General features: G+C 37.2%; 1 protein-coding gene across 6 annotated transcripts in view; it reads left to right on the forward strand.

Moving 5' to 3' along the window:
* Window positions 1–27,454, forward strand: part of DNM3 (dynamin 3) — a 571,218-nt gene that overhangs the window by 420,338 nt on the left and 123,426 nt on the right. The window lies entirely within an intron of this gene.

The raw sequence follows: 27,454 nt of genomic DNA on the forward strand, positions 1-27,454 counted from the left end.
TCATTTCTTTCTATGTATTTTTTTATTTCTTCTTTGATTTCTTCAGTGATCTCTTGGTTATTTAGTAGTGCACTGTTTAGCTTCCATGTATTTGTGTTTTTAACAGTATTTTTCCTGTAATTTATTTCTAATCTCATTGTGGTCAGAAAATATGCTTGATACGATTTCAATTTTCTTAAATTTTCTGAGGCTTGATTTGTGACCCAAGATGTGATCTATCCTGGAGAATGTTCCGTGTGCGCTTGAGAAGATAGTGTATTCTGCCACTTTCTGGTGGAATGTCCTATAAATATCAATTAACTCTATCTGGTCTGTTGTGTCATTTATTTTTTTTTTTCTTTTTCTTTTTCTTTTTTTTTTTAATTTTTATTGGAGTATAGTTGATTTACAACGTTTTGTTAATTTCAGGTGTACACCAAAGTGAATCAGTTATACATATACATACATGCACTCTTTTTTAGATTCTTTTCCCATATAGGCCATTACAGAGTATTGAGTGGAGTTCCCTGTGCTATATAGCAGGTTCTTATTAGTTATCTATTTTATATATAGCAGTGTGTATATGTCCATCCCAATCTCTCAGTTTATTCCTCCCCACGAGCCCCTTTGTAACCATAAGTTTGTTTTCGATATCTGTAAATCTGTTCCTGTTTTGTAGATAAGTTCATTTGTATTGTTTTGTTTTGTTTTTTATAAATTTATTTATTTGTTTATTTTTGGCTGTGTCAAGTGTTCATTGCTGTGCGCAGGCCTTCTCTAGTTGCAGCGAGCAGGGGTTACTCTTTGTTGAGGTACCCAGGCTTCTCATTGTGGTGGCTTCTCTTGTTGTGGAGCATGGGCTCTAGGCACGTGGGCTTCAGTAGTTGTGGCACACAGGCTTCATTGCTCTGCAGCATGTGGGATCTTCCTGGTCCAAGGCTGGAACCTGTGTCCCCTGCATTGGCAGGCAGATTCTTAACCACTGCACCACCACGGAAGCACTTGTATTGTTTTTTAAAATTAGATTCCACTTATGATCGATATCATATAATGTTTGTCTTTCTGTGTCTGACTTACTTCACTCAGCATGACAATCTCTAGGTCCGTCCATATTGCTGCAAATGACATTATTTTGTTCTTTTTTATGGCTGAGTAATATTCCATTGTATATATATATATATATATATATACCACATCTTCTTTATCCATTTCTCTGTCTATGGACATTTAGGTTGCTTTCATGTTGCTGGCTGTTGTAAATAGTGCTGCAATGAACATTAGGGTGCATGTATCTTTTCAAATTATGGTTTTCTCTGGGTATATGCCCAGTAGCCGGATTGCTGGGTCATATGGTAGTTCTGTTTTTAGCTTTTTAAGGAACCTCCATACTCTTCTCCATAGTGGCTGTACCAATTTACATTCCCACCACTGTTGTGTCATTTAAAGCTTGTGTTTCCTTACTTATTTTCTGTTGGGATGATCTGTCCATTGGTGAAAGTGGGGTGTTAAAGTCCCCTACTATTATTGTGTTACTGTTGATTTCCCCTTTTATGGTTGTTAGCATTTGCCTTATATATTGAGGTGCTCCTATGTTGGGTGCATAAATATTTATAATTGTTATATCTTCTTCTTGAATTGATCCCTTGATCATTATGTAGTGTCCTCCCTTGTCTCTTTTAACAGTCTTTATTTTAAAGTCTATTTTATCTGATATGAGTATTGCTACTCCAGCTTTCTTTTGATTTCCATTTGCATGGAATATCTTTTTCCATCCCTTCACTTTCAGTCTGTATGTGTCCCTATGTCTGAAGTGGGTCTCTTCTAGACAGCATATATATGGGTCTTATTTTTGTATGCATTCAGCAAGTCTGTGTCTTTTGGTTGGAGCATTTAATCCTTTTGCATTTAAGGTTATTATCAATATGTATGTTCCTATTACCATTTTCTTAATTGTTTTGGGTTTGTTTTTGTGGGTCTTTTTCTTCTCTTGTGTTTCCTGCCTAGAGAAGTTCCTTTAACATTTGTTGTAAAGCTGGTTGGTGGTGCTGAATTCTCTTAGCTTTTGCTTGTTTGTAAAGCTTTTGATTTCTCTGTCAAATCTGAATGAGATCCTTCCTGGGTAGAGTAATCTTGGTTGTAGGTTTTTCTCTTTCATCACTTTAAGTATATCCTGCCACTCCCTTCTGGCCTGCAGAGTTTCTGCTGAAAAATCAGCAGATAACCTTATAGAGATCCCTTTTTATGTTATTTTTTGCTTTTCCCTTGCTGCTTTTAGTATTTTTTCTTTGAATTTAATTTTTGTTAGTTTGATTAAAATGTGTCTTGGTGTGTTTCTTCTAGGGTTTATCCTGTATGGGATTCTCTGTGCTTCCTGGACTTGATTGACTCTTTCCTTTCCCATTTTAGGGAAGTTTTCCATTATAGTCTCTTCGAGTATTTTCTCAGACACTTTCTTTTTCTCTTCTTCTTCTGAGACACCTATAATTCAAATGTTGGTGAGTTTAGTGTTGTCCCAGAGGACTCTGAGATTGTCTTCAATTCTTTTCATTCTTTTTTCCTTATTCTACTCCTCAGCTGTTACTTCCACCATTTTGTCTGCCAGCTCACTTATTCGTTCTTCTGCCTCAGTTATTCTGTTATTGATTCCTTCTAGTGTATTTCTCATTTCAGCTATTGTGTTGTTCATCTCTGTTTGTTTGTTCTTTAGTTATTCTAGATCTTTGTTGAACATTTCTTGTATTTTCTTGATCTGTGCCTCCATTCTATTTCCGAGATTCTGGATCATCTGTACTATCATTACTCTGAATTCTTTTCCAGGTAGGTTGCCTATTTCCTCTTCATTTATTTGTTCTTGTAGGTTTTTACCTTGCTCCTTCATCTGTGACATACTTTTTTGTCATCTCATTTTTTTTTTTTTTTTGATGGGTGGTATTGTGTTCCTGTCTTACTGGTTGTTTAGCTTGAGGCTTCCGGCACTGGAGTTTGTAGGCTTTTGGGTAGAGGTGGTCTTGGAGCTGAGATGAGGACCTCTAGGAGACCTCACTCTGATGAATATTCCCTGGGGTGTGAGGTTCTCTGTTAGTCCAGTGGTTCGGACTCAGAGCTCCTACCACAGGAGCTCAGGCCTGACCCCCAGCTCATGAACCAAGATCCCACAGGCCGTGTGGGGTGGCAAAAAGAAAGAAAAAGAAAAAAAAAAAAAGCAGAACAATAACAAAGAGTAAAAAATAAAATAATATTAGAAAACTAACAGATATGTTAGAGAGAATTAAAAAAATAAAAATAAAAATGAAACAACAACCGGAAGGTAAAATAGAACTACAATAGGAAAAAAGAGGAGAAAAAAAGAAAAAGAAAAAGCCAGAAAATGCCTTGGCTGTGGGGGATGGGGCTTAGGCAGAGGCGGGGTTTAGGCAGTGGGCAGGGCCTATGCTTAGGACCCAGAGGGCCGGAAAAGGCCCTGGCGGGGTGGGAGGGGGAACTTAGGCTCAATGCAGCAGGATGGGCCCTGGAGTGCCTCTGGCCTTGGAAGCTGGAGGACCGGGTCCAGGACCTCAGCAAGTTCCCTGGGTCTAGTGGGCAGGGGAAATGCTAGACGCATTCCTCCTGATCCTCCATTCCTGGAGGGTTCCTCCCGCTTGGCCTCTCTTCTTCCCCCTCTCCATCCCTCCTATGCCCCTAGGACCCATGCGGCCAGAGGGGGCTCCAGAGAGCAGGGGACCAGACCTGGAAGCCCAAAAGGCTTCACTGGGCCCGATTGGGTGGGACAAACACCCTTTGCACCTCCCCTGATCCTCTGATCTCAGAGGGCCCCTCCCATCTGCCTCTCCTCTTCTCTCCCCCTACCTCCCTCCTATGCGCGTAGGACCCATATGACCAGGAGGGTCCTCAGAGGGCAGAGGACCGGGCCCAGGAGCCCAGCAGGCTTCCTGGGGCCTGATATGGTGGGGGAAATGCCCTCTGCACCTCCCCTGATCCTCAGAACCCCCAAGGGTCCTTCCAGGCATGGGAACCCCTCCCGTCTCCCAGCCACCCCTCAGGGGCACTGGTCCCGTCTGGCCTCCACTTCTCCTACCCCCTCACTTCCCCACACATCCTACCCGGTCGCTCAGAGGTTCCTCCTGTCTCCTTGGGCATCAGGGTTCCCCACCAGCATCCAAATGTTGCCCTAGTTGTGGGGAGACACAAGCTCCACATCCTCCCATGCCGCCATCTTCTACCCTGCCTTTTGTATACTTGTTTTACCCCCTTCTTTCCAGACTCATTTTTCTTCATTTCAGGTTAACTTATTTTTTTCCTTGGCTTGGAATTTACAATATACACCTTATTTTTATTCTTTTTGGCATCCCTTTAATATTTTTGACTTAAAGCTTGAAGTTAATCATTCTACTCTTTTTTCATAATGACTTCAAAACACTTTAGCTCCACTAATTCTTTCCTGATTTCCATGTTACTTTTACCCGGTATTGGAGTTCCACCTTACTTTTTACCACCTTACTCAATATTATAATTGATCCACAAAGTCAGTGCTTGTTTAGATTTATTGATGTGATCTCCAATTTCTTTGTTTACTTTTCTTCTTGCATCCCAGTGTTTAATTTTGTTTCATTCTCTGTCACACTAAAGTATACCCTTTAGAAATCCCTTCAGTGGGTGCTACTTGATTGTAACTCAGTTTGGTGGTTGTTTTTATTTTGCCCTCAATTTTGAATAATACTTTAGTTGGATATTAAATTACAGATTGATAGTTCTTTCACCTCATAAACTTGAAGTCATTATTTCCTTATCTTCTGACTTCAGCTCTGCTTTTGAGAAGTCAACTGCCAGTCTAATTATTGTTCCTTTCATAAGTTAATCTGTATTTTCTCACTGGTTGATTTTAAGATCACTTTTCTCATTGATATATTGAAATTTTGATACAATGTGTTTATGTGTGTGTGTTGCTTTATATTTGCTTCTTGGGATTCATTGTGTTTAGTAAACCTTATGATTCATGACTTTCATAAAATCTGAAAATCTGTATATCATCTCTTTGACAGTTTTTTTAAATTGAAGTATAGTTGATTTACCATATTGTGTTAGTTTCCGATGTATAGCAAAGCGATTTGAATATATAGATGTATACACACACATACACTTTTTTTTCTATTCTTTTCCATTATAGGTTGTTGCAAGATATTGAATATAGTTCCCTATGCTATACAGTAAATCCTTGTTGTTTATCTATTTTATTTATGGTACTCTGTGTCTGTTAACCCCATACTCCTGATTTATCCCTCCCCGAATTCTGCTTTGGTAACCATAAGTTTGTTTTCTATGTCTGTGTGTCTGTTTCTGTTTTGTAAATAAGTTCATTTGTACTATTTTTTACAATCCATATATAAATGTGTCATATAATATTCATTGTTCTCTGTCTGACTTACTTCACTTAGTATGATAATCTCTAGGTCCATCCATATTGTTGCAAATGGCATTATTTCATTCTTTTTTTATGACTGAGTAACATTTCATTGTGTGTGTGTGTGTGTGTATATATATATATATATATATATATATATATATACATACACCACACATTCTTTATCCTTTCGTCTGTTGATGGACGTTTAGATTGTTTCCAAGTCTTGGCTATTGTAAATAGTGCTGCAGTGAAAATTGAGGTGCATCTATCTTTTCAAATTCTCATCTTTTCTGGGTATATGCCCAGGAATGGGATTGCTGTATCATATGGTAACTATTTTTAGTTTTTTAAGGAACCTCTATACTGTTTTTCATAGTGGCTGCACCAATTTACATTCCTACCAACAGGGTAGGAGAATTCCCTTTCTGCACACCCTCTCCAACATTTATTATTTGTAGACTTTTTGATGATGGCTATTCTGACCAGTGTGAGGTGATACCTCATTAAAGTTTTGATTTACATTTCTCTAATAATTAGTGATGTTGAGTGTGTTTTCATGTGCTTGTTGGCCTTGTGTATGTCTTCTTTGGAGAAATGTCTATTTAGGTCTTCTGCCCATTTTTTGATGAGGTTGTTTGTTCTTTTGATATAGAGTTGTATGAGCTGTTTGTACATTTTGGAAATTAAGCCCTTGTTGGTAACATCATTTGCAAATATTTTTTCCCATTCTGTAGGCAATTTTTTCATTTTGTTTATAGTTTCCTTTACTGTGCAAAAGCTTAGAAGTTTGATTGGGTCCCATTTGTTTATTTTTGCTTTTATTTCTTTTGCCTTGGGAGACTGACCTAAGAAAACATTGCTACAATTTATGTCAGAGAATGTTTTGCCTATGTTGTCTTCTAGGAATTTTATGGTGTCCTGACTTATATTTAAGTCTTTAAGCCATTTTGAGTTTATTTTTGTGTATAGTGTGAGAGAGTGTTCAAACTTCATTGGTTTACATGTGGCTGTCCAGCTTTCCCAACACCACTTGCTAAAGAGACTGTATTTTCTCCATTGTATATTCTTGCTTCCTTTGTCGAAGGTTAATTGAACAAAAGTATGTGGGTTTATTTCTGGGCTTTCTATTCTGTTCCATTGATCTATATGTCTGTTTCTGTGCCAGTGTCATGATGTTTTGATTACTGTAGCTTTGTAGTATTGTCTGAAGCCTGGAAGGGTTATGCCTCCAACTTTGTTCTTTTTCCTCAGGATTGCTTTGGCAATTATGGATCTTTTGTGGTTCCATATAAATTTTAGGATTCTTTGTTTTAGATCTGTGAAAAATGTGATGGGGAAATCAATAGGGGTTGCATTAAATCTGTAGCTTGCTTTGGGTAGTATGGCCATTTTAACAATATTAATTCTTCCAATCCAAGAGCATGGGATATCTTTCTATTTTCTCGAATCATCTACAATTTCCTTTATCAGTGTTTTGTACTTCTCAGCATATAACTCTTTCACCTCCTTGGTTAGATTTGTTTCTAGATATTTTTCTGAAGTGATTTTAAAGAAGATTGTTTTTTTCACTTCCTCTTTTTGATATTTCATTGTTAGTGTACAGAAATGCAACAGAAATGTGTGTATTAATCTTGTATTTGGTTACCTTGCTGAATTTATTTATCAGTTCTAATAGTTTTATTGTGGAGTCTTTAGGGTTTTTGGTATATATTATCATGTCATCTGCATATAATGACAATTTTATGTCTTTCTTTCTGATTTGGATACCATTTATTTCTTTTTCTTGTCTAATTGCTGTGGCTAGGACCTGCAATACTATGTTGAATAGAAGTGGTGAGAGTGAACATCTTGTCTTGTTCCAGATTTTAGCTGAAAAGGAAGGCTTTCAACTTTTCACTGTTGAGCTTTATGTTGGCTGGCGGTATATCATAAATGGCTTTTGTTATGTTGAGATATGTTCCTTCTATACCCACTTTGGTGGGAGTTTTTATCATGAATGGATGTTGAATTTTATCAAATGCTTCTTCTTCATCTATTGAGATGATCATGTGGTGTTTGTCTTTTCTTTTGTTGATGTTGTGTATTGTATTGATTGGTTTGGGTATGTTGAACTATCCTTGTGACCCTGAGATGAATTCACCTTGATTATGGTGTATGATCCTTTTTATGTGTTGTTGGATTCAGTTTGCTAAGATTTTATTGAGAATTTTTGCATCTATATTCATCAGAGATATTGGCCTGTAATTTTCTTTTTTGGTAGTGTCTTTGCCTGGTTTTGGTATCAGGGTAGTTGTGGCTTCATAGAATGACTTTGTGAGTGTTTCCTCCTCTTCAATCTTTTGGAGGAGTTTGAGAAGGATTAGTGTAAGTTCTTTGTATGTTTGGTAGAATTCCCCAGTGAAGCCATCCTGGACTTTTGTTTCCAGGGAGTTTTTTTAATTAAAAGTTCTATTTACTTCTAGTGATTGGTCTGTTCAAATTATCTATTTCTTCTTCTTTTTTTTTTTTAATATTTTTTAATTTATTTGGTTGGACCGGGTCTTAGTTGAAGCAGGCAGGCTCCTTAGTTGCAGCTTGTGGGCTCCTTATTTGTGGCAGGCGAGCTCCTTAGTTGTGGCTCAAGGGTTCCTTAGTTGCGGCTTACTGGCTCCTTAGTTGTTGCACATGGGCTCTTTAGTTGCAGCATGCAGGCTCCTTAGTTGTGGCTTGAGGGCTCCTTAGTTGTGGCAGGCAAACTCTTGGTTGCAGCATGCATGTGGGATCTAGTTCCCTGACCAGGGATAGAACCCGGGCCCCCTGTATTGGGAGTGCTTAGTCTTAACCACTGTGCCACCCGGGAAGTCCCTCCATTTCTTCTTGATTCAGTTTTGGTAGGATGTATGTTTCTAGAAATTTGTCCATTTCTTCTAGGTTGTCCAGTTTGTTGGCATATAACTGTTCATAGTATTCTCCCATGTTTTTTTGTTTTTTTGTGGTATTGGTTGTTATTTCTTCTCTTTCCTTTCTTATTCTGCTTATTTGGGTCCTTTCTCTTTTCTTCTTGGTGAGCCTGACCAGAGATTTGTTGATTTTGTTTATCCTTTCAAAAAACCAGCTCTTGGTTTTATTGATTTTTTTCTATTTTTTAATCTTTTTTTATTATTTCCTCTCTGATCTTTATTATTTCCTTCCTTCTGCTCACTTTGTTTTGTTTGTTCTTTTTCTAATTCTCTTAGATGGTAGGTTAGGTTGTTTATCTAAGATTTTTCTTATGTTTTGAGGAAGGCCTGTATCGCTATGAACTTCCCTTTTATGACTGCTTTTGCTGCATCCCTTAGATTTTGTATGGGTGTGTTTTTACTGTCATTTGTTGCAAGGTATTTTTTTATCTCCTCTTTGATTTCATCATTGACACATTTTTTTTTTTCTTTTAGTAGCATGTTGTTTAGTCTCCATGTTATCATTTTTTCCTTGTTTCTCTTTCTGTGGTTGATTTCTAGTTTCATGCTGTTGTGGTCAGAAAAGATGCTTGAAATAAGTTCTATCCTCTTAAATTAGTTGAGGCTTGTTTTGTGTCCTAGTATGTGATCTATCCTAGAGAATGTTCCTCATGCACTTGAACGCAATGTATGGTCTGGGTTTTTTTGGATATAATGTCTTGTACATATCAATTAAGTCTAACTATGGTGTCATTTAGAATCTCTGTTGCCTTACTGATTTTATGTATGGAAGATCTGTCCATTGATGTCAGTGGGGTGTTTGTTTCCTACTATTATTTTATTCCCATCAATTTCTCCCTTTAAGTCTGTTAGTATTTGTTTTATGTATTTGGGTGCTCCTATATTGGGGGCATATATGTTAATGAGTGTAACATTCTCTTCTTATATTGATCCTTTTATCATTATATGGTGTCCTTCTTTATCTTTCTTTATGGACTTTGTTTTAAAGTCAGTTTTGTCTGATGTGAGTATTGCTACCCTAGCTTTTTTGTCATCTCCATTTGCATGAAATATCTTTTTCCATACTCCCTCACTTTCAGTCTATGCTTCCTTTACCCTAAAGTGGTTCTCTTGTAGGCAGCATATTGTAGGCTCTTATTTTTTTTTTTAACATCTTCATTGGAGTATAATTGCTTTACAATGGTGTGTTACTTTCTGCTGTATAACAAAGTGAATCAGCTATACATATACATACATCCCCATATCTCCTCCCTCTTGCGTCTCCCTCCCACCCTCCCTATCTCACCCCTCTAGGTGGTCACAAAGCACCGAGCTGATCTCCCTGTGCTACGCGGCTGCTTCCCACTAGCTATCTATTTTACATTTGGTAGGGTATATGTGTCCATGCCACTCTCTCACTTTGTCCCAGCTTACCCTTCCCCCCGCCGTGTCCTCAAGTCCATTCTCTATGTCTGCGTCTTTATTCCTGTCCTACCCCTAGGTTCTTCAGAAACTTTTTTTTTTTTTAGATTCCATATATATGGGTTAGCATACAGTATTTGTTTTACTCTTTCTGACTTACTTCACTCTGTATGACAGTCCCTAGGTCCATCCACCTCACTACAAATAACTCAATTTTGTTTCTTTTTATGGCTGAGTAATATTCCATTGTATATATGTGCCACATCTTATTTATCCATTCATTTGTCAATGGACACTTAGGTTGCTTCCATGTCCTGGCTATTGTAAACAGAGCTGCAGTGAACATTGTGGTACATGACTCTTTTTGAATTATGGTTTTCTCAGGGTATATGCCCAGTAGTGGGATTGCTGGGTCGTATGGTATTTCTATTTTTAGTTTTTTAAGACACCTCCATACTGTTCTTCATAGTAGCTGTGTCAATTTACATTCCCACCAACAGTGCAAGAGGGTTCCCTTTTCTCCACACCCTCTCCAGCATTTATTGTTTGTAGATTTTTTGATGATGGCCATTCTGACTGGTGTGAGGTGATACCTCATTGTAGTTTTGATTTGCATTTCTCTAATGATTAGTGATGTTGAACATTCTTTCATGTGTTTGTTGGCAATCTGTATATCTTCTTTGGAGAAATGTCTATTTAGGTCTTCTGCCCATTTTTGGATTGGGTTGTTTGTTTTTTTGATATTGAGCTGCATGAGCTGTTTATATATTTTGAAGATTAATCCTTTGTCAGTTGCTTTGCTTGCAAATATTTTCTCCCATTCTGAGGGTTGTCTTTTTGCTTTGTTTATGGTTTCCTTTGCTGTGCAAAATCTTTTAAGTTTCATTAGGTCCCATTTGTTTATTTTTGTTTTTATTTCCCTTTCTCTAGGAGGTGGGTCAAAAAGGATCTTTCTGTGATTTTTGTCATGGAGTGTTCTGTTTAGACTCTTATTCTATTGTCCAATCTGCCACTTTATGTCTTTGATCCATTGATCCATTTAGTCCATTGACATTTAAGTTTATTATTGATAGATATGTATTTATTGCAGTTTTAAGCCTTGTTTTCCAGTTGACTTTGTATTTCTTCTTTGTTCCTTTCTTTTTTGTTTTGTTTTTTCTTTTGTGGTTCGATGATTTTCTTTTGTATCATGCTTGAGCTCTCTTCTTTTTGGTTTTTGTGAATCTATTGTATGTTTTTGATTTGTGGTTACCCTGGGTTTCAAGTATCTTAACCCATTACTAGATCTACTTGCTTTCAACTGGTAATCATATAAGCTTAAACACATTCTTAAAAACCTGTAATTTTTTACTCCACTCCCCCACATTTTATGATTTTGATGTCCTCCTTTACATCTTCATATTTATCGTTTTGCTGTCCATTGTAGTTATAATTGCTTTCAAAAAGTTTTTTGATTTTTTGTTAAATCTGTGTACTGGTTTATTTAAGTTATTTACTTTCCTATTGTGAGTTTCTCTTTCCTATAAATTCTTGCTTCTTTTTCATTTAGAGAAGCCCTTTCAGTATTTCTTTTTGGATAGGTTGAGTATTGCTGTATTCTTTTTGTTTTTGCTTGTCTGAGAAATTCTTTATCTCTCCTTCTGTTCTAAATGGTACTCCTGCTGGATAGAGTATATAAGTTTGCAGATATTTCTCTTTCAAGACTTTGAATATATTTTGCCACTCCCTTCTTACCTGCAGCATTTCTGTAGAGAAATCAGCTAATAGCCCTATGGAGTGTCCTTGTAATTAACTCTTTGTTTTTCTCCTGCTGCCTTTAGGATCCTCTCTTTATCTTTAACTTTTGTCATTTTTATTATAATATGTCTTGGTGTAGGTCCGTTTGGGCTCATCTTCTTTGGGACCCTTTGTGCTTTCTGTACGTGGACATCTGTTTCCTTCTTTAGGTTTGGGAAGTTTTCAGCCATAATTTCTTCAAATATATTTTCAATCCTCTTTTCTCTTTCTTCTCCTTCTGGGATTCCTATATGCATAGATTGGCATGCTTTATGTTATCCCATAGATCTTGTATGCTGCTTTCACTTCTCATTTGTCTTTCTGTCTGCTCTTCTTATTGGGTGATTTCCATTATTCTATCTTCCAGATCATGTATTTGTTTTTCCTGCATTATTTAATGTGCTATTTATTGCCTTTAGCTTGGTTTTCATCTCTGCAGTTGAGTTGTCTAATTTTGATTGGCTCCTCTTTATAGTTTCTGGTTCCGTGTTACAGTGATCTGCATTTCTTTGATAGTCTTTCTTAATGCCTTTAGATGTTTTATTACCTTCTTTTTGAACTCGTGGCCTGGTAGAATGGAAAGGTCTGTTTCATTGTTTGTTCTTTCAGGAGATTTCTCTTGTTCTTTTAATTGGGAGTAGCTCCTCTGCTTTTTCATTTTACTTATATTTCTCTGACCCTATGAATTTAAGAGAAACAGTTATCTGCTGTGGTCTTGAAGGGCTGTTTTTTTCTTTATGGGAGCGACCCTGTGTAGTCTGTGTGAGTCCAGAATTTTTGGTGCAAAAGTTGCTTTTGGTATGGATGCTTGCCACATCTTTCCTCAGGGTGTGCTGGCCCTTGTCCACTTAATAGGGCATGTGTTTGGTGTTGTGGTGTCCAGAGCCCATACTGGTTGTTAGGCGGGGCCTCCTCTTTGCTCTGTGGTTATCACAGCCCTGTCTGGGGCAGGTCTGCTCTGCAGTTGTTGGTGTAGAAGACCCCAGATCCATTTTCAAGCTGTGGTGTGAGGTAGGCAGGACTGGAGCGCTCCCTTTGCGGAAGGAGCTGCTTCGTGTTCTTCCCCAGGAGCTGTCTGCTATGATTCTGTGACACCACCGTCCACAAAGATCACTGTTAATGGTGCTCCTCTCGGGGGCCAGGTCCTCTGTGGGAGTGCCGGTAATTGACTCGGAAAACCCTCAGGTGTGTATGCAGGTCCACAAACCTGCTGGCACAAAAATCCACTAAAGCCATGTCTCCACACCCACTGTGAGAGAGCAGGCAATTGGCTCAAATTTCAACCCCACCTATGCATGTGTGCACCCACAAAGTTTTATGCTGCTGGTGCCTGGACCCATATCTGCCGTGGGAGCACCTATAACTTGCTCAGATGTCCCTCAGGTATGTGTGTGCTCACAAAGCTGCCAGTGTGGAAAACCCACTGAAGCCACACCTCCAGGCCCACTGTGAGAGCCCAGGTAATTGACTCAGATTTCAGCCCTGCCTCTGCACGTGTGTGCCCACAAAGTTTGCAAACCTGTGGTGGCCGGAAACTTGCCCCGCTGTAAGCATGCTGATGATGCGCCTTCTATGGCAGATCCACATCCCTCCCTTCCCATGTTGACAATGGGTCTCCTATGGCGGATCCCCGCTCTGTGCTGCAGGCACCCCCAGTTGTGACCCAGACCACAGTCCAGGCTCTTCAGGCTGTTTCTGCACAGCCAAACCAAGTCCTCTCTCTGGGTCTGTGTGCTGAAGCCCAAGTTTCACACCCAGTCACTGCACGCATCTGCAGGCACACGCCTTAGGCTGGGAAGTGCAACGGGGTCACAAGAACTGTCTGTGCTGGTGTCTCTCTGTCCTGCCTACTGCAAACTGGGTATTGTACTCTCCTCTTGAGCTTCTAAAGCTCCCTCTCTGTCCCGGCGGACATCCCAGCTGGTGAAGGAAGTTCCTAGGATGAGGGAACCTTTCCTTTTTCACAGTTCCCTCCCAGGGCACAGGTCCTATCCCAATTCTTCTCCCTTTTCCCTTTGTTCTACCTGGTTACATAGAGATCTTTCTTGTAGCTTTGGTTTATGAGATCTCCTGCATGCTTTCAGTAGGTATTCTGTGAGAATTGTTCCACATGCAGATGTATTTTTGATGTATTTGTAGGGAGAGGTGAGCTCCACATCCCTCTTCTCCACCATCTTGATCTCTCTCCATTATCTCTTTGACTTTTGTCTCTTCTCTGTTCTTTCTTGTTTCTCCTTCTAGAATTCCTATTAGACATATACATACTAAAACATTTACTCCTGGCCTTCATGTGTTTAACTCTCAATCTTATATTTATCTCTTTGTGACTTGTTTTGGGACATTTTTTTAGTTCTGTCTTCTAGTTTCTCATACCTTCTTCATCTGTGACTAGGCCAGAACAAACTTGCCTGTCATCTTTCTTTTCTAGTGGACAGATTTCTTTTTTTCAATCTATTCTTTTTCTGAGGATGAGGCCTTTGAAGAGTCCTAGTTCTCACATAAATCCCAAGATTGTGTTTCCTATTCTTTTGTGGCCACTGAAATCCAAGCCTTTTGGTCACTAAAACTGACCCAGTGGCCAAAGACATAAAAGATGTAGTTCCTCTTGGCTTGTTTTTCAGCACTTCTAGCTGCCTTGTAGGAACGAATTTTGAAAGTTTCCATTCTGCCATTTTCGTTGAAATGAAAAGGTTTTTTATTACAATTAGATTATTGAAACAAAAAGCTATGTCCCTGACTTCCCCTAGAAGGGAGGATTGTGATAAAAGTGAACCAGGAAGGTCAACCTAGGAGTTCTCTGTGTTTTCAAGCATGAATGTTTTATAAACCAAGTAGGGAAAAACAACTGTCATCCTCCTATTCTCTCATTCATTTTCTCAATAAATAAATGTTTATTCTGTTATTCATTCCAAAATGTTTATTAGACATTTCAGCATTATTAGCCCTGCATATCAGTATCGGTACTCTAAATGAAATATAAGGTGTGATCTTGTTGTGATCTTGTTTTGCATGACTTTTGTAATCAGCGACTGTATATAACATTTGTTTTCCCAATCTTAAGATATAAAATTTAACAAATCAATGAAGAGATTAAAAAGGAAGAAAAGGTAATCTAGTTGACAGGATATTATACATGAAACAAATGGGTTATAGTGTAAAAGGTAACATTTAAACAGACTATATGATAGTGTATTCCATTCCAGTACTTAAGTGCTGGAGCAGCAGAGAGCATAGGATCTAGCCACAGCAATAGTTAGCATCGTAGAAGATGACTCTCATTGGGTTTGGCACAGATTGATGGAGAGGAAACAGAAAGGAATATCCCAAAGAGGGAATAGTATTAGTCAAAGCAAATGGGTGGAAAATGTTGCTTAATCTTTTGCCAGCCTTTTCTGGATGAGAAGTTAGTTTCAAAGGCAAGATGGCCCTAGTTAAAAAAAATAAAAACATTCCTTTGTCTTCCATAGGGTTTAATGAACTGTACTTACCCGTGTAAGTTTATGTATTTAATATTTCATGTAAAGGGAAAATCATGCATCTATCAAAATCCCATATACTTAGCATAATTCTTTTAACTGCACGTGAATGATATTCTTTTCACCATTTACATTGATTCTGAGGTTATGTTTCTATATTTTTTCTTTCTTCTGAGACAAGATCTTAAAAGAAGTGTTCTCTTTCCTTGCCTTTAGATGAATTTATCCTTGATTAATTTAGAAGAGATTTTGTAAATGCTTGTGTTGCTTTGTGTTCCTCATCCCTGTGTCCTGCTGCAGTGTTTCAGATCAATTTATTTAGCCATTCAGCTGACCCATGTAAGGTGCACTGGCCTAGGACTTAGAGTTTCTGTGTGAACATCAGGGTTGGCACTAAGGTAAATGTAAAATATCATGGCTTTTTAGGGTTCTCTGAGACCTTAGAGATAATCTTGTCTGCCCTCCTCACTTCACAGATTAAGGAGTTGAGAGCTATAACAGTTCAATGCTTTCCTCATGTCAAAAAAAGTAGGTATGACCGAGCCAGAACTGGAACCCAGGTCTAATGTCTCCTTGATCCAGGGCTCTTTCTGATACTGTAGTTTTGATATTAACTATGGAAAGGAAATTCCACCTAATAATTTAATTGGAATTGTTCCTAAAAGAGCAACAGTGAAAAGATTTTTACTTTCTTGTGAAGGTATTTCAATTTGCTGTTAGGTCTTACAGATTTCCATGGAACACTTTTGAGTCTCATTTGCATAGCCTGACATGGAACTGACCAGTACCCTTGCTACAGTTCTTGAAAAAATATATTAGCCACTGCTACTTGTATCACAGCATTATTCCTAAGAGTTCATTCAGTTGCTATTTCAACTTTCCACCATAAAGTTTAAAACAGTTATTCTGTAGTTCCCAATCATCAGGTGTGTGGGAATTGATACATTTAACATCCTTCTTTAAAAAGCCTTCAGTGTCCTGGTGAATTAATATGATCTTTATGAGTCTGGTGACCAGATTTTTGAGCCATTCTAAACAGAGTTTTAGCGCTAAGATTTTTATAAATGGAAGGAATTGTTACTAGTTGCAGTAACTTCAGCGCTTGAAGAGAGTAAATTTCACACCTAGACTGATTTAGCCTACAAAAACTCCAGGTAAGAATATGCACCCTCAGCCCTCCTCTGAGCCTTTCAAAGAGGGCATCTTAGATACCTGGGGAGACTGATAAGTTACAATATTTAGATCTCACATTCATTGCATCACCATATCATTTACAAAATCTAAGTTAAAAGATTCCTTAACTTCTTTGTGGCAAGGTCTAAACTGAAGATTGGAATATTCCCCCAGGTTTTTGTTCCATTTGATTTTGTTAGAAATGCCATGTTTTCTCTGGTAGAAACACCTCTAGATAATGGCTCACTGTGCTGGTCTTTGCTCTCCCCAGGCAGGCATTGGCTTTTAAGGTCATGCTAAGGCCCATTTGGTCCCAGGTATGTCAGCTCTGGTAGCCAGCAGAGATCTGTGCCTGTCCAGGGGGTTTGTAGAGCAGCCACATGGTATTTTCAGAGCACCCCTTGGGGTTGTCCAGCTCTGTTTTCTTTTAAATTAAGGCATTCTTTCTTTGACACTGCTTTGTAGCTTCAATTCAGGATATGGTTTATCAGTATTACCAAGTGTTCCAATTCACCGCTCCCTCCTTTTTCCTACAGAAAGTGATTTCAGGATGTTTCACTACTCTGCTCAGTCCCCAGCACATTGTCGACACTCAATAAATGTCAAATAATGCTGCACTATAGTGAGTGTGGGCTCTTCAGGCATTCTGAAAAGAATGGCTCTTTATTCTCATTGTTGAGTGGTGTATTTTTCCAACTGTTAGCTGGAAAGGAATTGGAGTCAGGTTTTCCATTTATATACCTTTATGGCTATATTTCTATATTCAGACATGCTTGGAGTTTAAGTTGTTTGGAAAAGTGCTTAATTAAACAAATATGCTGGGCAAGAGGGAGTATGCAATGCATTGCCTAAAAGGTTATGTCTAACTTGGGTGTGGTGGTCAAATCTATATTAAAAGGGAAGCAATTACTCTTCCATAAATATGGATGGCAGAGGCTCATATTTATTGGAAATCCAATAGAGTAAAAAACATATAGTGTTTGGTACTAGGAAATGACATATTGTGTAAAGAATACAATGAAATTAAGCTTGTGTTTGGAACATAAACAAGACACCTGGAGAAGTTATTTTATTTCATTTTATCCTCCACTGTTGTCAAAAGAATGTTTAAGACATTTCTTCTTGCTTCATAGAATACTGAGGATTGTTTATCTTCTGAATATTCTGGTTCAAGAAGATTTTTCTTCATCAGATGAAGATTCAGGTAGTAACCAGTCTTTCAGTCCAAGCTGAGTAATGAAGTATGTGTCATCCTTCACTTTCTCATGGAGTGTAGGTGGGTTATCTTTCCACAGAAGGGGTCTTTATAATACCCTCTAACTATGAGTACCTGGTGGAGGAAAAAAATCAGTTTGAGAGTAAAAACTTTTTATCACTCTCAATTGACTTATCCATTTCATTGTACCCATTCTGTAACTTCTATAAGGTCTGATATAAAGATGTGGTTTTCCCCATACTTTATTCTTAGTATAAAAAAATTTCTGCTAGGTATGAGATCAACCGGAGTCTGATGCGTTGTCCTGAGGAACACATAAGTAAATTGGTATTAATCAGGTGTCAGTGGTATCGCTGTGAGAACACTTAAACAATGTGTTTAAGTAACAGAATGTGTTTCAGTAACAGAATGTGTTAAGTCAACATTTTAATACCTTGTACTTCCTTCTAGTTTTAACACAGTGGTAAATTAATTAATTAATTAATTAAAAATGTAATTCATATCATCAGTGTTTATCTCCACTGCTAGATTACTTTCCATGGGGCAGAGGCTGTTTTTTTTTTTTTAAACTTTTATTGGACTATAGTTGATTTACAGTGTTGTGTTAGTTTTAGGTGTAAAGCAAAGTGAATCACTTATACATATACATACATGCACTCTTTTTTAGATTCTTTTCCCATATAGGCCATGACAGAGTATTGAGTAGAGTTCCCTGTGCTGTACAGTAGGTCCTTATTAGTTTTTGGTCCTTCTTGTTTCTGCCAGAACTATTAAGTTCATGGAGTCAGACAGAGATTTGAGGACTTTTGCAGAGTTATTGATTATAAGTTCACACTATGACAGTAATGTTTATTTCCCTTTACAAGTCTATAAAGATAAACCCTGTGCTTTCCCTGTCAAGGAGTTGGATAGGAGTACATGTTTAGCAAGTCAATAAAAGGACACTTTATATCTTGAAAGCTGTTAAATCCATATCTTTGAATCAGAGAACTCTGTTTTTGTTTTCACTATCTTCTTTGTTCGAGACTCTCACTGCAAAGATATTTGTTGTCATATGGTTCTGATCTTGCATATTATAGTGGTTTCTCAATTCTTGCTACTGCATCTTTTCCCTTTAAGAGTGTCTCTTTGGTTGTGAAATAGCATCATTAGGAAATCCTAGGTACATCAAAGAGGAGGGGTAAAAATATTTTCAAAGGGGAGCCTGGAGGGAGATGGAATGGAGAACCAAAATTGTCTGCCCATTTGATTTATGTGATTCACCAACCACACCAAGACAGACATCAAATATAATTTGGTAATATTTTTGTGGACTAAGTCTGTGACAATTGATTTCACAGCTAAGATAAATTCTCATGAAAGTCAACATGATTGCTTGGGTATGAAATGTCTGTGGCTTGAAGCAATCAATTTAAATTCTTCTCTTACTGGTTTTCAAATTAAACTCTGAAATGAAATAGGAGTCTGATGCCCTACTTGGATGACTGTTTCTGCCTTTTCTGAAGGAAAAAATAGCAAGTTAGTGCTTTTCAGCTTTTTCAAATGTCATTAAAAGGCTTTGGAGAAATTCCTCATGCTTAAAACACCTGTGTGTAGTCCGTATCCATTTTTTTAGGGGAATTAGGCATTGTGCTCTCTGGGAGCCCTTGTGTATTTCAAACAAATAGATTGATAGGATAGACTCAGCAACTTAGATTCAGTTCCTTTCTTCACTAGAATTTCAACTGGAGTTTATCTTAAGCCAATGGGAGCGCCAGGAAGGATTTTGGTCAGTTTTTGAGGCATTCATGTTCAGGAGGTTTCCGTCCAAGGGCTATCTTGATGAATGAGCCCAGCATGGCTGTGTAAAGTTCAAGAACAAAAAGAAATTATGTCCTTCACAGCAAGTTTACTTTTCTTCTAAGATTTCAGAACAAACACATTGCCTGCTCCCCACCTACTTCCCAGAACAACTACTTGCTGATGGTCAGTCCTCTCCCCCTACCACCCCCTGCAGACAAACACTGTGGCTTGGGACAGACGTACACCTCCATTTGGGGACCGTAAAACGGCCCCAACTGTGTTTATTAATGCTAGTTGCAAACATACTATGGAAAAATATATGCTTGGTTCAAAGATACAGTCTTTAAAAGAGATGCTGTATATACCCTGAGAAAACCATAATTCAAAGAGAGTCATGTACCAAAATGTTCATTGCAGCTCTATTTACAGTAGCCAGGACAATGGAAGCAACCTAAGTGTCCATCATCTGATGAATGGATAAAGAAGATGTGGCACATATATACAATGGAATATTACTCAGCCATAAAAAGAAACGAAATTGAGTTATTTGTAGTTAGGTGGATGGAGTTAGACTCTGTCATACAGAGTGAAGTAAGTTAGAAAGAGAAAAACAAATACAGTATGCTAACACATATATATGGAATCTAAGGAAAAAAAAAAAAAGGTCATGAAGAACCTAGTGGCAAGACGGGAATAAAGACACAGACCTACTAGAGAATGGACTTGAGGATATGGGGAGGGGGAAAGGTAAGCTGTGACAAAGTGAGAGAGTGGCATGGACATATATACACTACCAAACGTAAAATAGATAGCTAGTGGGAAGCAACCGCATAGCACAAGGAGATCAGCTCAGTGCTTTGTGACCACCTAGAGGGGTGGGAGAGGGAGGGTGGGAGGGAGGGAGATGCAAGAGGGAAGAGATATGGGAACATATGTATATGTATAACTGATTCACTTTGTTATAAAGCAGAAACTAACACACCATTGTAAAGCAATTATACTCCAATAAAGATGTTAAAAAAAAAAAAGAAGAGATGCTGTAGTGGTTAAGTTGCAAGTGAAAGTAACAGATCATCATTATAAGAGACTGGTACCAATGACCCGATATCTTTAAATATGTGATTGTTTATAAATAAGATTGTATTGCTAGTTTTTATTAAAAAATTAATATTCCCTTTTGAAAACTAGTTAGTCATGCTAAGGAACTGGATTCAAGATATTAACTAGCTTGTCTCAGGCTTTTATTTTTAAAGGATGAGTGAGTTTACCTTCTGGTTATTCATGATAAGGGTGGAAATAAAGTGAGTTGTGTGCTACGGCTTATGCAGTGTGGTGGTGATTTTGTGATGGCTGGGCACCCCCAATAAAGTCAGCAGGGGGATAGCCAAGTGTGCAGGTATTTCAGTCAGCAACCTGCGGGGAGAGCTCTTAAGAAATGAATAAGCAGGGGTGTGAAAATTTCCCTAGCTGGGTCTAGCCTGAAGGAAACTTCTAAACACTTAAATTTCTTTGGCAGTCTTAGAGGCCTCCCAAGAACAAAAGTAAAACTATGGGCATGTTTTACTATTGCAATAGTCAGGTTTTTAGTGATGACCTGTAGAATATTGTATAACAATCTACCTGTTGAAAAAGAAACTTATATCAAATAGAAGAATAAACAGAAAAAGTCCAAAACGGTTATTATTCAAATCTGTTGCTGTTGAAATCCAGTTACACTGAACAATGTATCCATGGTTCTCACTGGCAGACATAGTGTTTTCCATTATTACCAGTGTTACCATATACTATCCTGATTATTAAAGCATTTACTAAAGCAGTAACACCTTGCCTAGTTCTTGAGTTTGAAAGGGAAAAAAAATCCTTTAAATAAAAGTAACACACATATATATAAAGCTCTCTAAAGATCACTGAGCTCCCTCAACTCATGCACTTAAGAATATTAATTATAAGCCTGTTTTTTTATAATATCAATTTATCAATCAGAAATCTTTTTGTGACCTAACATTTCATGTTTAATATACTTTTATTTTTCCTCAGTTGATTTACTGTGAAACCAACTTATCCATAAAGAATGTCCTTAGTGACTATACCTGCTGAGAGAAAATATTGTGAAGGTTTTAATTATATACCTTGCATATAAATTATATTATTCTGCTTCAATTTGCTGCATTCAGAGGGAAACTATTTACTGGCATGTGTAATTAACTTTAATTAACACACATAGGCTTAGTAAAGGAAACTGACACGGCACAAGCCTTGGTAGGAAATGTTAGTCACACTCTGCAACTAATTCTCAGTAGATGCATGGTTTCATAAAGAAAATATTTGCAAAGCCTAACTGGAGCAAGTTTTCCTTTTCTTTTCTTTTCCTAATTTTGAAACTGCCTATGTTTATTTCTTAGAACCTGAGGGAAATACTGTTCACTTAAAGGAACTGTCTCAAAAAATGCAATTGCAGAGAGTAGTTTTGAGTATTCAAACACAGAATCTGCTTTTTCTATCCGTGTGTTTGTTAAATCCATACACATTTATTAGCACACTGCCAATTATATCCATTGTTAGAAATTAAAAATGAAACATTAGAAAAAATTAACTTATTATATCAATTAAAAATAATAGTAATGAATCAATTTCATATTAACATAAATAGTATGTTTTTATGGAAAAATATTTTTTTAAATATCAGTGAGAAGAGTGGCATTTTTTTTTTTTTGCAATTTTATAAATTTCTTTAATGTGTAGCTTAATAGAAGGTGGCTGGATTCTCATACCTGCTTCTGCTTTCAATCTGTTGGAATATGTTGTTTTGGTTGAAGTATATGAAGAAAATCTTGTCTCACACAGATATGTAGTTAGAAAGGGAAGAATATTTTAACAGCTTTTTCGCATTCTGTGAGTTTTCTTCTTTGATACCTCAGCAAAACGCAACAAGTGATAGTTTCCAAAAAGTTAGTTGCAGTGTGGAATCTGAAATCATGTCAATGAACTTTTTATATTCTGTTACATTAATCCACTGATCTACCGTGCACTTTAAATGGATCTTTTACTTATGAGTGATTCTGTAGCATCACACATTTTGTCATTTGGAAAATATTGGTTCATTTATTCGTACAGATCTTCTCAATGTTTCACATTTCATTATACAGTATTTTCATTATATTCATTAATATCACCACCAATGTCATCAGAAACAGGGGAGCTGTCAAGCCCATGGTGGGAGATACAAGGTTTCCAAAATTTGAGGCTCAATTTTATCATTGGTTATAAATGCTGTCAGTTGTCTTCCTCTAAGTGATAGGCTCATTTTGTTCATTTTGAGAAAATTTCTGCCAAAACTCAAGTTTGTTAACCATAGATTGACTGTTGGACTTTCAAGTAAAAATGGCATCCCATGAAAAAACTAGGTACTTTAGCTTACAGTTTAATTGCACCCTTTGCTTGAGAAAATCGCTTCAGTATGCAGCAGAAGTGCTTATGCAGACCTCCCATTTTTGACATAGAATATTAGAAAGATGTATACTCAGGGTCTAGATTTTTAAAAATTAATGTTTTTACTACTTCATCAGGATATCCTTAAGTGAAACTGGCTTTTTTTTTAAACTGTAAGTTCTTGGCAATGAAGACTACAATGACTCTCAGTGCAGCTTCATGGCATTGTCTTGACTGGTGCTAAGTCACCCATTCTTGCTCTTGCACCATCAGTGCAAATGTTAACACATTTGTTGCAAGATGAATCATGAAATTCAAAAAAATTTGTACTTTGACTATTTCAGCAACACGTATTAATTAATAAGTATTTCTATTAAAATAAAGGTCTTTAAGGATTAGTTGGTACTGATACCGGACAAATATAACGAAAACAAGTGTAGTCATTCTTTAGATTTGTCCATTTTAAGGCAAAAGTATAATTCTGCAGATGAGATTTTTAATTCATGCTCCATGTTAGCAACCAAATCTTTAATTGGACAAGTTACTCTATCATTGGAAAATGACAGTAATTTCTTTTTACTCACTTTTTATCCAGCAGGTATTCACCAATATCAAGTGCAAAATTTTTATTTATTAGCCTCTCAGCTACAGTGTGCACTTCTCTAGCTGTTGCAGTACAGTGACTTATCTTGTAAGATGCTTCAAGGGCTTTTTCACTGCTACTTTGAAAAACTCTTACAAACAATATTTGGATTTCAAAGAATATATCATATCTCTGTTTAAATTAAGTGATTTCTTTTTTTAAAATGTCCAATAATTGGTCTTAAAATGATGCTGTAACTTAACTGGCATTATAATGCTATTCAAAAGTGTTTAATTGCATAAGACAGTAAGGTAAATGATAAACATTTATAAAGCCAAGGAAAAGGAATAGCTTTTTTTTTTAATTTATTATTTATTTTTGGCTGTGTTGGGTCTTCGTTTCTGTGCGAGGGCTTTCTCTAGTTGTGGCAAGTGGGGGCCACTCTTCATCGCGGTGCGCGGGTCTCTCACTGTCGCGGCCTCTCTTGTTGTGGAGCACAGGCTCCAGACGCGCAGGCTCAGTAGTTGTGGCTCACGGGCTTAGTTGCTCCGCGGCATGTGGGATCTTCCCAGACCAGGGCTCGAACCCGTGTCCCCTGCATTAGCAGGCAGATTCTCAACCACTGCGCCACCAGGGAAGCCCAGGAATAGCTTTAATTCTATTTTTATTTCATATTTATACAAGACAAAAATGTATACATATAGGTTTGTGTGTCTCCACATAGGCATGAAGGAAACTTTAGGATTTCAAAATAACAATTTACTGGATCATAATGAGGTCACAAAGATTATAGCAGGTATAAATAAAAAATAGCTGTTAAGAGCACATTAGAAATACTGAGAACACATGAGTTAATCTCTGGAAAAGCACATACTTCCTCTGAAAATTCTAGATAACATGAGAGTACACCAGCTCATCTTCCATTAACTGCCAGAGTGATGACATCATCCCGTGTCATCACAGCTTCTAGCAAACTCCTCTGTACATTCATAGCAAATGAAAGTGAAGAAAATTAACTAATATTATTATAAAAATTGTTTTGACCTTGAAAACCCCCTGAAAGTGTCTTGGGGACCACAGAAGTCCCCAGGCAATACTTTGAGAACTGTGGCAGTTAGGCAATACGTGATATAATGATTTAGTGGTATGACATCAATTTAAGGTTTATTTCATGCTGTGATGGAGGTACTTGCTGCATAAATATCTCTATTAGTTGCTTCAAAACTAAGAGTTTTGAAGAACCAAGAATCCACTGATTACCAGATTAGACTTTTACATGCCCCCTACACACTGTATTAAAACAGTGTGAAAACATAACACGTATGGAAAGTCAAACTCATTTCAGGCCAGGTTGATAGAGAGATCTATTTTAGCAATCAAAGTCATGCCATTCAGTCTCCTCCCACTCACCCCCTAAGATAAAATCCAAAACAGTTATGACATTTCCAGAACATTTGTTTACTCCCCTTATCTGTCATTGATCTTTTACCAGTGATGATACTGAGGAAGATGGGTGACGAGAGAAATCATCAAATAGCTTTGGGTTGAAAAGGAGGTGAAGATGTTGGAAATGTGTTGATTTCCGAGAAGCATATGTGGAAATGCAGTGTGACTAAAGAGAGTAGCCCTATCACCAAGAATATAGACATTTCCCCTGATCTCTAATTCTGTCCAAAAGTGAAAGGATCCAGGGCCTCAGTCTCAAATGAGAGAACTCCTCTGATAATCTGGGGAAAGATATCAAATATATCCTTTTTCCTTCCCTTCCACTGTGATAGGTTTGAGAAGTGATGAAAGATAGGAAATATTGAGCTACTGTTAGGTGGGTTTTTACTAAATGTTGTATATGTAAAGGATTATTTGGTCAATATCCTTCATCTTAAATCAAAACAGTGAGAAATTTAAAGTAGAGAATTTTCTCCTAAAGCACAGCTTTTCAAGCTTTCTGTGGTAAAGAACTTTTAAAAAGTTTTTTTTCAGTCTCTTCAGAACAATACATAGTCCCATTGCACAGCGAATATTCAACTTAAACTGCATGTGACTCCCCTCATGAGTTTAACAACACCCAAACTGGTCTAAACCCTACTCAGTAAGGCTCATCCACTGATCATGGCTTGGATGTCATGCAGTGTCAGACAACTACAAAAGCTTCCAGCTGCTTTTTCTCAGGTTCTGTACTTTAAATGTATTGTAGACCAGTAACAAGCAGTTCTCAGACCTCAAGTACTGCTCTGCTGTTGACCATCACAAATAGGGGGTTGAATTTGCCAAACACACTCCCTAGTAGAGATTAATTATTTCTAGACAGTTATGGCCTGTAATTTGTGTAGCTGTTGCTAGACACACAGTGGAGCTAGTTACAGTAATGTGGGCTCATCAGGTAGAATCATTCAAAGTGTATGTCATTTATATCTCGGATTAGTGCCCATGGTCCAGATACTGATTTTGGCTTTTCCTATAAAACACAAAATGATGTTAAGTTACTGGATAGGTCAAATTAACTCATCTCTATTTAAAAAAAATTTTTATTGAAGTACAGTTGATGTACAATATTACATAAGTTACAGGTGTACAATATAGTGATACACAATTTTTAAAAATTGTACTCCATTTATAGTTATTATAAAATATTGGTTATATTCCCTGTGTTGTACAATATATCCTTGTAGCTTATTTTATACATAATAGTTTGTACTCTTAATTCCCTACCTCTATATTGCCCCTTCCCCCTCCCCTCTCCCTGCTGGTAACCACTAATTTGTTCTCATGTGGCTTCTTCTTATACCTGAATTGTTAATGAGGAGAAAGCAACCTGAGAAAGATGCACTTACTGATACTTCAACTTTCCTGTTCTTTTTTATGCTGTTAATACTTTGTCCTGCTGACTTCTTTTGCCCCTCTCCACAGAGCTGTTTATTTTTTCTTCCACATGACTTGACTGTTGTAAAACTCTGAGAACAAATACTCGTTTCCAGCCCTTGGAAATCCAGATAGTGCATTCGAGCCAGAGGCCTGAGAAGGGAAACTGTCAACTGCTGTTAGTCCTTTAGATTTCCTGGCTCCATGAGAACACCTATAATATAGTTCCTTAAAAATCATATATTGTTATAAGATAATTTTCTTTTCCCAACAAACTTCTTCCCAAAGGCTATTTCCTTACTGAATCATTTTATGTTTAACCTGGCATTTTATGGTTAACCTTTTATGTTTAAGAAAAGCATGAAAGTTGTCTTATAGAGTTGAAGGATTCACGTTCTGTATTGCCTTTCCAAGAGTGTCAAATTAGTAATGGGTAAAAGTGACTCTGAAAAAAGATATAAGCTCATCATTAGAAAGAGATGTCTAGTATTTTTAATATTTTTATATATTGCATATATATTTTATATTTTTATTATAGCCATTTAAAAATAGAATGGGCAAGTTGTGAATTAGCAAGCCTCCCCCATCGCCAGAGCACTTTGAGCAGAAGCTAGATTAAAAACATATTGGTAGGGTGATCATAATGTATCCTCACTTTTGGGAGTAAAAGGGGGCACTGTTAATAATTATGCTAGAGTAATAGCTACCAATAAACTGACATGGTCTGGGGGAAAAAAAAAGGATAAATGGTCAAGCCTACATGTTGATGATGTCATAGAGGAGAGTCCTGCCTTATCTATAGGGGAATTTGGCTTAGGTGACCTCTATGGTACATGCCAACTTAACTACATAAACCCATTTTATGCACAATTATTTTCCTATAGTTTTTTATGATTACTTATTTTGTTAGTATTCCCTAAATAGGATGGAGTCTGAAGTACACTATTAAGCATTAAAGTTTAAACTATGCTTGGCAAGATTTTTGTGTAAATTGTGTTGTACTTTTAAATCTTGTAACAGAAATTATACACACACATATTCTAATTTATATATAAATTAAATTACTTAGTATAATGGCCCATTCCCTAATTGTCCTTTATGAGTAAGAGTTCATGCTAATTATAATTTTCCAGTCTCGAAAGTGATATTTATAACTGATGCCTTCAACCTGCCCCTGGGATTCTTCTTATGAATTGGAGGATCAAAGTATTTCCAGAATCAGAAATGGGGATTCTCACTTTCATATTAGGTAAACTGGTATAAATTATAATAAATGGTGTGAGAACTAAAAGTTAAGACAAAAAGCAAGATAGTTTCTTTGAGAAGAAAGCATGCCTAACTATTCTATGAGCTCTTTGAGAAGCTAAATATATGGCAATAAAGAATAATCAATGGATGTACAATGTGGGGAGTATAGCCAGTATTTTGTAATAACTATAA

The sequence above is a fragment of the Balaenoptera musculus genome, chromosome 1 (assembly GCF_009873245.2).
Source record: "Balaenoptera musculus isolate JJ_BM4_2016_0621 chromosome 1, mBalMus1.pri.v3, whole genome shotgun sequence".
NCBI classification, from domain to species: domain Eukaryota; kingdom Metazoa; phylum Chordata; class Mammalia; order Artiodactyla; family Balaenopteridae; genus Balaenoptera; species Balaenoptera musculus.